Source organism: Nannospalax galili, unplaced genomic scaffold (assembly GCF_000622305.1).
Source record: "Nannospalax galili isolate Female #2095 unplaced genomic scaffold, S.galili_v1.0 scaffold2130, whole genome shotgun sequence".
NCBI classification, from domain to species: domain Eukaryota; kingdom Metazoa; phylum Chordata; class Mammalia; order Rodentia; family Spalacidae; genus Nannospalax; species Nannospalax galili.
Window position 1 is genome coordinate 14,159 of NW_008327403.1, and position 11,562 is coordinate 25,720.

The following is an 11,562-nucleotide window of genomic DNA, read 5'->3' on the forward strand; positions in this document are numbered from 1 at the left end:
AGAAAGATGAAACCATGAAATTTGCAGGTGAATGGATGGAACTAGAAACTGTTATATTAAGTGAAGTAACATAGACTCAGAAAAAAAAAAAATCGACATATGTTCTCCCTTATATGTGGATTCTAGACCCAAACCCTTATAAGTGAGTATGTATCCAGACACAACAACAGGAACCAGGATAATGAAAAGGAACCAGGAAGGTAAATGAAAAGGAAGAATCTGAAAGAGAAGAACAGTAGGAAACAGGCATTAATAAGGGAGATATGGATAAAAATGGGTTTTTTAAGGGGAGGAGGTAGGGATGGTTATACAAGGAACCTAGGGGATAAAGGGAAAGAAGGAGCTTAAGAGAGGTAGGACCATATGAGAAGGGTATTGTTAAGGGATAAATGGGTAGAATGGGGACACTTTAATTGGATAAACCATGGTGGAAGTGTTAGACAACACAAGAGATAAATAATGCTTAGCTAATTAAAAAAAAAAGAAAGAGGGAACCATATTGGCCCAACAACATACTGACAAACATACAACTACCTCAAGGAATATAATATATGTTTAGGCAAGATTTATCTGAGAACCTTATCTACATAGAACATGGTAATTAAAAGTACCAGACTGATGGAACTAACCTTCTTGGATGTTTAACAGCCATACTTTGAGGCCTATACTAATTTGGTCAGAGGGACATAAAGGACAGTTTTGGCTCCTTGCACTGTTCCAGGGGACTATGAGCATCTCTCAAAATTTCCTGTAACTGTGGTGAGTCTAAACTGATGGAACTAACCTTCTTGGATGTTTAACAGCCATACTTTGAGGCCTATACTAATTTGGTCAGAGGGACATAAAGGACAGTTTTGGCTCCTTGCACTGTTCCAGGGGACTATGAGCATCTCTCAAAATTTCCTGTAACTGTGGTGAGTCGTTCCAGGGGACTATGAGCATCTCTCAAAGTTTCCTGTAACTGTGGTGAGTCACCTGTCCTCTTGATCAAGGAGGCCATGGAGACCCCACCAGACGGACTTGAATCTTTGTTCACTCTACAAAGAGGACGGTCAACACGGAGGAAACATTTCCTCCATGCTTCCAAGTGAAGCCAGCCATGGTCAAGTAGGACCTTTGACTTATCTTCACATAGGCAGAACTGGTAAAAGAAAGGAACCAGGGGCTCCTCCCAAGCCCATGTGACTCCTGAGGAACAGATCCTCAAATGACCTTAAGAGTAAAATTAAATTGGTTTATCTTGGCCAACTGTAGTGTCTTAAACACTCTAAAGGAAAGTATAACCAAAGATTAAATGTGTCAATGTAATTTTTAAGAGTCCACATGTATAGCTAAAGGCTACATAACAATAAACAATGCTAGACAGGAAATACCTTCCTTTGAGTCATTGGCCAGGGTAGCCCAAGAGACTCCTGGACAGCAACCCAGCATAGAACTTGGAAAATGAACAGCAGACCCCAATCTCATCTAAAGGAATATTGACAACTGATTGCTGCTAGATGAGGAACAGTTAATCTTCCTAAAGCAAGGATCTCTAGATAGGCTGACTAGATTCAGCAGATGGACAAGCACTGGGGAATGGCTGGGGTTGTCAACAACACAGTGGACAATAACAGGGATGACAGAGTATATGGGCAATACTCATATACACATAAAATTATAATAATAAATAAAACATTTTTAAAAAGATTCTTGAGACAGGGTCTCGTATAGGCTACACTGACCTCAAACTCACTTTGTTACCAAGGATGACCTTGAACTCTTAATTCTAACTGCCTTCATTTCTGAGTGCAGGCATTAATGTATGAGCCACCATGTCTGGTTTTATGTCCTGCTGGGAATCTAACCCAGGGCTTCATGCATGTTAAGAAAGCACTCTGCCAGCTGAGCTACATCCACAACTGTGAAAACATTTCATTGTGGATGAAATCCATTTTATTGAAAATTTTTGTTTAGTTTAACAATTTTTCTTTTTTTCACTTTCATTAATTCCTGAGAATTTCATTCTCTCTCATGTTACTTTCCCAGTGTTCCAATTGTTACTTCTTTTATTTCAGTATACTCTAGTTGTACATAATAGTGGGTTTAATCTTATGCCTATATAAGGTGCTTTGATCATGTTTACCCATCTGTTCCTCTCACATATTCCCCTCTTCCTTGTCCTTGTACTGGCTCTAATAGATAGTCCCCCTTCTATTCTCATGTCTTGTTCTGTGTGTGTGTGCGTGTGTGTGTGTGTGTGCACATGTGTTGGTGTGTTTATAGGTTCACATGTGGGTACAGGTACACACATGCACAGCATGTATGTGGAAGTTACAGGGCATCCTTGGGTGATGGTTTTCAGGCACCTTCCACAATCACTTATTTTATTGGATCCACATATGAGAATATGGCTCATGCTGCTCACATGCTCTCCAGTTTCATTCATTTTCACACCCCATTAATGATGTTATTTAGTTCTTCTTCAGGTCAGCATAGTAATTTTTGCCCATATCTCATGATGCCTCTTAGATCACTTGTTATTTGCGTAGTCTCCTTTCTCAAAGACTTTTCTCCTATTTGTCACTCTTGGCCTCTTGCATAAAGCTTCCTCAAATACCTGAAAATTCTTTATGATCCTTCCTTGAAGAGACTGAAGTGCTTGTGGACCTCTATGATGTTTTGTTAAGACTGTCAAAGGAAAGACTTTACTCTAGGGCAATTGGTGGAAACGCAATCCATTCTCTATATTGAGCTTCTTAATATAAGAATGAAATGCTTTGCATTAAAGCTTTAAATTTCTTTGTAATGTAGAAATTTTCTAAATAAAGGGGGGCAAGAAAAAAGTCAAGTTGATCATGACATCAAAGCTTCATTTGTTATGGCTAGTTTTCAAAGTGCTGAAAGGTGCTATGCATGTTATCAGAAGTGAAAAATAAACACTGACCTTATCCAACTGTGAATCCTGTGAGCTACAATAACAATTTATCTGTCAAGATATTCCCATTAGTACAATAGTGGCATCAATGGTATGGAAGCAACCAGTCACTTTCTGATTGGACTTAAGGACTGATTAACAAGATAAAGCCTATACCTGATACTGTTATCAGGACTAGGAATCTGGGGCTAGACAGTTCACTAGCCATAAAGGATTATATACTACTGTTATTCTGCTAGATGAGGTTATGGGAATAATAGACACGTTTGATCAGAAATATCCTAGGGAAAACATAAATATTTATACATAGCATTATACTGACTCTTAATGACTTATTCCTATACCCATAGATTAATACCTCTCTCACCTCTCACCAGGGAAGCTTCTTTTTGTAGCAAATGGTGATTAACACAGAGACTCACAAATAGTCAATGTCCAGAGAATAAGAGATGGTGCAGTGCTTAGCCCTGAATGGAACCTATATCACAAACTCTCCTTCCAAACTTCAGGGATCATTACAGAAGAGGGGGAAGAAAGAACATTATTGACAGATGTAGTAGATGAATACAAGGAAAATGTGCTTTCTGGATACCACTGGGTAGTTACACATATGAATACACAGAACTTCTAACAGCATGCATAAGACCTGTGCAACCCAAGTAAGGCAAAAATCCCAGTATGGAGGAGAGGTACAAAGGAAGCTAAAGTTCTAGCTGAGAAACTATTAGCAAATGATAGCTGCTGGGAGAGCAAAATCAGTTTTATTTAAGAGTGTGACACTGGGTATTATGACTAGGCTCCAGGGAATGAAACCACACTAAGGAACATTTGGGGACGCAAATTACACTTGATAGGCCTTAAAAAATATAAGGACATAAAATCAGGTAGGAGGATAGTAAGGTGGGGGTGGAGATAGGAGAGGGGGTATGAATATGGTTGTATGAGTTCTCTTGCATAATCATTAGGAAAAGAGTCTTCCATAACTCTGGAAACATGCTCATATGAACTTCCAGCATTGATAATAGCATGCACAAGACCCATGCAAACTCAATCAGACAAAAACCCAGGATAGAACTTGGGAAATGGGCAGGAATCTAGTCTGCCTTCTATTCATGTAACAAAACATTCTGACCAATACCAACATGGAGAGGAAAGGGTTTATTTAGCTTGCATCTCCGAGGTCATAGTTCATCTCTGAAGGGCCTAAGGTATGAACTCAGAGCAGGAACCTGGAGGCAGGAGCTGAAGCAGAGACCATGGAGACAGGTTTCTTACTGGCTTGCTCCCCTGCCCATGCTTAGCCTGATTTCTTATAAAATTTAGAACAAACTGCCCAGGGGTCACACTACCCACAGTGGTCTGGGCCCCCTCATGTCACTCAAAAATCAAGAAAATATATACCACAGACATGGCCACAGGTCAGTCCAATGGAGGCAATTCCCTGAGGCTCACTCAACCCAGGTGTGTCAAGTTAACAACTAAAGTGATCCAGTACAATTGAACCCTTATCAGCAATGAACAAATACATCACTATTAAGCAGGGAGCTTTCCTTTGCACATCCCCAAGTTATGATGTTACCATTAATATCACAACATGAGACAGTACAATTTAACGGTCCCACAGTCCTTAAAAAATCCAAACACTTAAAAGTTCATAGTCTCTTTTAAGAGTCTCTTAACTGTGGGCTCCTTTAAAATTCAGAACTAAGCTAGCTCAAAGGAGAACTTTGAGAAATATACAAGTGAAACTTCCACACCTCTGCCATGGCACTAAATACTGCTTTTCATAATGGGATGTGACTGTACAGAGTACTTACCATATACTTTGTAGAATTGTGGGAACTTCTGCTTTTCAGATGTCTGTCAGTTCAGTGTGCAGGAAAAGTATAAAGCTTAATAACACAGATATAGATGGTCAGTAGTACTTACTATCTGAGCAGAAAATCTATTTTATAATAAAATTATCACATAGAATTCCAATAATGAGAATAATAAAATGAAAGCAATGATTACAGGACTTGGGTACAAGAATGAGAACCAGCTACACAAGAATGAGAACCTGAATTCAAATACCCAGGACCTACCTAAAAGCTGGACAAGACTATGATGTACCTGCCTGTAAGATAAACAATATTGGGACTGGAAAGAGGAAGATCTCTGGGGCTTCTTGGCTTTCATCCTATGTCCAGGTTCAGTGAGAGAGGCTGTTTTAAATGAACAAGGCAATAGGTGATGTAGGAGGACAACCAATGCTCTCCTCTGGTCTCCTCTGTGTGCATAAGACACACACACACACACACACACACACACACACACACACACTCATGCACATGTATATTCATAATATGTAGAATTATTCTACCATAAATACAAAAGTCGAATGAGTTGTGTCTGAATATTATACCCCTTGCCAGAGCACACTAGAATGAAGTAAGCCATATCATGAGGTTATGGAAATAATAGACACGTTTGATCAGAAATATCCTAGGGAAAACATAAATATTTATGCTGTTATTATTATTATACATATTTATTATAAAACCTAGAAAAAAACATGCATACTCAACTAGAGAAGTTGGGAGAACACAAACAAAGAAAATTATAGCCAGGCGTGGTGATGTTTGCCTCCCATTTGAAGGCTGAGGCAGGATGATTGCTGTGGGATTGCTGAGCAATGTAGTGATTAACAGGTCAACCAGAGATACATAGAAAGAGTATCTCAAAAGAAAAAGACACATCCATAGGAAGTTAGGACTATAAGAAAATAACTAGAAAAATGGTAGACTATTCAAATAATCATAATAACTGGGAAGTTTGTTTTATAAATCCAGTGAATATGAGCAAATACCCAGAGGCTTGAAAGGCTCTGCATCCCTATGTTCATACACCATTCCTGGCTGTTACAGTCTTTCTGACCCCTCTTCCACCATAGTCCCTGAGCCATCAGTGAATGAGGTTTAATATAGAAGTTTTATCCAGGAAAACACACTCTGAAGTCTCCTATTCTGTAGGACAAATTGTGACCTTCTGTGTGCATTACACTCTGCTGCATGAGGAAGTTTCACTGGTAGGAGCTGAGGGATGCATTGATATTCTCTCTACCCCCATTTGACTATGTTCCATGAGCCTTAGGTATAGAAGTTTCATAGCAGATGTGTCACACAGGGCTAGACATCTCTCATACACACAGCCTTTGTGAGTGACCAGTTGTGGAACTCTGTAATAGCCTCCATCTGCTGCAGACAGAAACTTCTTTCATAAGTAATGTATGATGTACTTGTCTGTAAATATAAGGATTCATATTTAACACACATTAAAAAATTTTCACTTGTCTAGAGATATGACAGAGTTAGGGTTTTCTCTAGCATCTGTATTCTCTCTAGCCATGTGTATTTGACTATATTTACAGTGCCACCCATGTTTTCTGCCCATTGAGAGGGCTCTAAGTTCAATTAACTTGTTCATATAAAATTGCAGCACTAATAAGAGCATGAAAAACACTCATGAAAACTTAATCAGACAAAAACCCAGCATAGAACTGGAGAAATAGGTGGCAGGCCCCAACCTTAGCTGCGGAACTATTGACAACTGATTACTGCTGGCTGAGGCAGAGTTGATCTTCATTAAGGAATTGACTCTAGACAGACTGACTGGACTCTAGACTGGACTTCCACTTGCACCGTGGGACATCTAGTTACAAATGCTTGACAGGATAGGCCTTAACATATATGACAGAATGCATAAAATATGGTGGAAGGGGTAGCTATGGAAGTACAAATTGGGCAAAGGAGTTTAAATATAATTAATATTTATTGTACAAACAGCACAAAAATGCAGCTCAATAAAAATATTAATTGAAAAAATACCTTGGGTGTGAAAAGATTCCAGTAAATAGAATTTCAAATATAATTGAGGAAAATCTTAAAATTTAAAGGCACAGTCTTAGTCATAGAAAAAATTCCACACAGTAGACCTTGAGCTTGCATTTGCATGATCTGCACTACATCCCACTGTGAAGAACAGCTGTTGTTCGAGGTGAAGTTTTATTTGTGTATTTTCCAAATTTATTCCTTGAAGCTAGTATAATCTTGATGTCAGAAGCACACAAAAGTAAGCATAGTTCCAGTTCAGTCATGCAGTCCCCAGGAGCATCTGTGCCATTCAAGTTCAGTATTTTTTTTTACATCTTATATAACTTTATTTTCTGTAACACTGGAATGTCTGTTTCTCAGATCTGAATTTTTTAAGAACTTCTCAGTAACGTAGTGTCAACTGATTTCAATTGGTTAAAGGTTCAACATCAGACCTCTGGAGCAGTACAAAAGTTCTGTCACCTAAAAAATGATATCGCTGAAATAAGAAAAACAAACTGTACACTAATATTGTACTTTTTCAAGAGTTTTGTGATTTTTATTTTTATTGAATTTTTGTGCATTTCATACAAAATATCTTAATCTTTGTACCCATCCTCTATCTGCACCCTCTATAGCCCACCTTACTGAAGTTCACACATTCTGACAGAAATGTTAAGGTCTATGGAGTCAAGTTTGTGTACCCAGAAGTCTCTTGGAGCTAATTAATGCACTGGAGTCTAATCACTCTATCTGGAACACTTTTCCTTAATGAATATCAACTCTCCTTCACCCAGCAGTCATCAGCTTCCAGTCCTGCTAAGGTTGAACCTTGATGCCTGTTTCCCTAGTTCTATGCTGGGTTTTGTCTGCTTGAGTTTGCATAGGCCTTGTGTATGCTGTCACTATCTCTTCAGATTCATATTTAGCCAGGTCTGAGGAGTCTGTAAGACTGTGTTTCTTAATGGTCACACACCTTCTCCTCTGGCTCTTACAAGCTTTCTGAACCATCTTCTGAAATGGTCCCTGAGCCCTGGGTTGGTGAAGTTTAATATAGGAGTCCTGTCCAGGGACCCACTCTGCCATCTTGAAGACATATTTCCAAAAACTGACAAGTTTTATTAGTTCTGTCCTCCAGCTGTTACTTATTGGTGTCATCACAGTAAAGTAGCTAAAAAGAGTGGGAATCCATCGTCATAAGGAAACTACTGCTAACACTCCATTTCTAAAGTGGTTGGTATGAAAAAATGAATTTTAAGGAATATTCTTTGGGGGTTTTTGTTGTTTTCTTTTTGAATATTTTATTTATTATTTTTGTTTTATGTATATGGGTGTATTGCCTGCATGTATGTGAGTGCATCCGTGTCATGCAATGCCTCAGAGGCCAGAAGAGGGCTTTGGATTCCCCTGGACTGGAGTTAAAAATGGTTCATAGCTGCTATGTGTGTGCTGGGAATTGAACCCAGGTCCTTTGCAAGAGCAGTCAGTGCTCTTACCGCTGAGCTGTCTCTCCAGCCCCCCTTTGTTGTTTTCTTAGTTTAAAACTTTTATTGACTTTTTGAGATTTTCCTGCAATACAATTTAATGGTATTTAGATCCCCTACAGTACCCTCACCTCTCCCTACTGCCAGTGCCCAACTTAATGTACTCACATTGTATACATACATACACAAACACACACACACATACACACATACATATACACATATACACACATTCATACACACACATATATACACACATACATACACACATGCACACACACATACACACACATACACACATACATATAAATACACACCCACATACACACACACACACAGACACACACACATACACACACACAGATCAGGCTGTAGAGTCTGATTTGTGTTCCCAAATGCCCTTTAGTGTGGTTCCATCCATGGAGCCTAGTTAACCTACCAAAAGTACCATCCCTGGGAGAGAGAGAAAGGAACATCTGCATGCTATCACCATTGATGTGAGTTCATATGTTCAACTGACCAACTTTCTGGAAAACTCTCATAATCTTTCTGCCACCTCATCTTCAACAATCCTTGAGGCTTAGGAGACAGAGGATTGAAATAAGTGACCTATTCAGGGACAAGCACTCTGAAGCCTCTGTTCTCTTCACATTGGCCAGTTGGGGCTCTGTATTAATCAGCATCTGATAGACATAAGGAATCTTTTCTGGTTATGATTGAGAGATGCATTCATCTTATGTGGAGAGGTTGCATTGAAGACGTGTCACTTAGGGTTAAGTGTCTCACAGACACTTATCCTATGCATCATTTGATCAGTTACAGAACTCTGCACTCATCTCCATCTGTTGAAAAGAAAACTTTTTTGATGAGTTGTGAGAGGTCACTTGTCTGTAAATATGAGGATGGATATTTAGAATGCAGTAAGAAATTACATTGATCTAGGACTATGGCAAAAGTAAGCTTTCTCTAGGATCTATTACTTCTTCAGCCATCGATATTTTGCTATGACTAAAATACCATACATTAGTTCCTACTCATTAAGTGGGCCTTTATTCCAATTAGACAGTCATTGATTACCCCAAAGGCAAAAGTGCCACTGTTGAACTGATATCAATAATTAGTAGGTACAATCATTAGGGCTCATTAGGCTTTACAGTAAGGCAGGATCATTGATTCATTTTCTCCCTTGGTAGCTTCCATAGTATCCTCTGATACCATGAGAGATACTGTTCCAGAAGTGTTGGGGGACCCTGCTGCTAAGGTTGCAGTCCACCTTGTCTGGATAGCTCTAAGGGGCTCAGCACTATATGGAAGGACTCCCTTTCTCAGAAGTGGCCTCCTGCTCTCTGCCTGACTTACCTGGAAAGTGCCGCCAAGCACGGATGCCTGACTTTATTTGGAATATGACCTCTGGCATATGTACCTGCAATAAAACTGCCCTCAGGTTTTTTTCTATATGATAATTAGGCATTGCCCTATAGTCAGATGATAGCATCTCCCTACCACATGTAAATAAAGCATACTATGAGCACCTATCAGCTGAAGCTTTGGCTGCTGCCTCCACACTATATTTTCCCTGACCCCCACTGAATAAACAGGGCTGGATCACTGAATCTGACTCCCCAGAAAGTATTTTCCATCATGCTTACTGGCCATCCTGACCCCATTCATCACTTCTGCTCCCTTTGTCCTCGTGGATCGGTGGCCAATCGCTCTTGAGAGGAGGGAGAGACCCACACGGAAGGATGCTTCCAGGTCAGTTCCTCCTCAATTGCTCCAAATCCTATGTTGGAATTACTTCCTATCTTTAGCAATAGGGAATTGCCTTCAAATTCTAGAAGGTAATGAAAGGTTGTGGCAATAGTCTGTGTTATTTTTAAATCTCCTGCACTGCCATGACCAACACCTTGAAGGGGTTCCTGATCTTAATGGGAATGCTATTTTTCTCCAGTTAGAATGACATTGACTGTGGGTTTGTTGCATATAGGTTTAATTATACTGAAGTATATTACTTACAGTCCAATTTCCTCTAGGACTTTTATAATAAATAATAAATTCATGTTGAATTTTGTCAAAGGAATTTTCTTCATCTATTGAGATGATCATGTGACTTTTTACATCCATTTATATGCTTTATTGTATTTAGTGACATATGTATGTTGAACCATCCTTGTATATCTTGAATAAAATCAATTTGACTATGGTGGATGATACTTCTATTGTGTGTTTCTATGCAGTTTGCAAGTATTTTGTTGAGAATTTTTGCATGTATATTATTAGGAGCATATAGCTTTCTTTTATATTGTATCTTTACCTGGGTTTGGTGTTATAGTAATACTGGATTCATAGAAGGAGTTTGGAATTTTTCCCTCTGTTTCTATCTTTTTGAATAATTTAAGTAGTATTAGTTGTAGATCTTCTTTGAAGGTAAGATAAAATTCTGCTGTGAATCTATCTGGGCTTTGGCTTTTTATAGAAAGGAGGGTTTGTATTACTGTTTCAATTTCCTTATTTGTTATGGGTCTGTTCAAGCTGTTGATCTCTTCTCGGTTTAGCTTTGGTGGTTTCAAAATAAATGTAGAAGTTCATTATTTTTTTTAGATTTTCAAATTTAACGGAGTATAGGTTTTTGTCTTTAACATTTCTCCTTCTTTCCATCTTTTAAAAATATTTATTCTGCTTTTGTACATTTCGTATGATATTGCTTGATCAAATTCAAACCCCCTCCCCATCTATGCACCCCACTCCCCACCAGACTTCGTGTGAAGTATTACTCAGTCAAGTATTTGTACCCAAATGTCCTTTGGTGCAAATTCATCCACTGGAGTCTAGTAAGCCTGTTGAGAGATGGTTTGTAAAGATAACTCTCACTCATCCAGCATTAATCAGTCTCCAGTAGTTCCAAGACTAAGACTGACCCACTACCCATTTCCCTTGCACAACTCTGGGTCCTTGTCTGATTGAGTTGTCATGGGTCCTGTGCTCGATGCCACCATTGCCACAGATTCACATGTAAAAGTTTCCAGTGACCTGAAAGCCTCTGCTTCACTATTTTCATGGATCAACCCTGCCTCTTACAGTCTTTCCACCCCCTCTTCTGCAATGGTCCCTGAGCTCTGAATGGGACAGGTTTGATATAGGAGTCCTATCCAGGGACACACACTCTGCTGTCTCTTATTCTTTAAAGGTTGGCCAGTTGTGGACTTTTGCGTGAATTGCACTCTGTTTTACAAGGAAACTTCCCTGGTGAGAGTTGAGAGATGCTAGAGCATCTCTCAGTTTTCTTTCTACCCCCTGTTCTGCTAGGTTT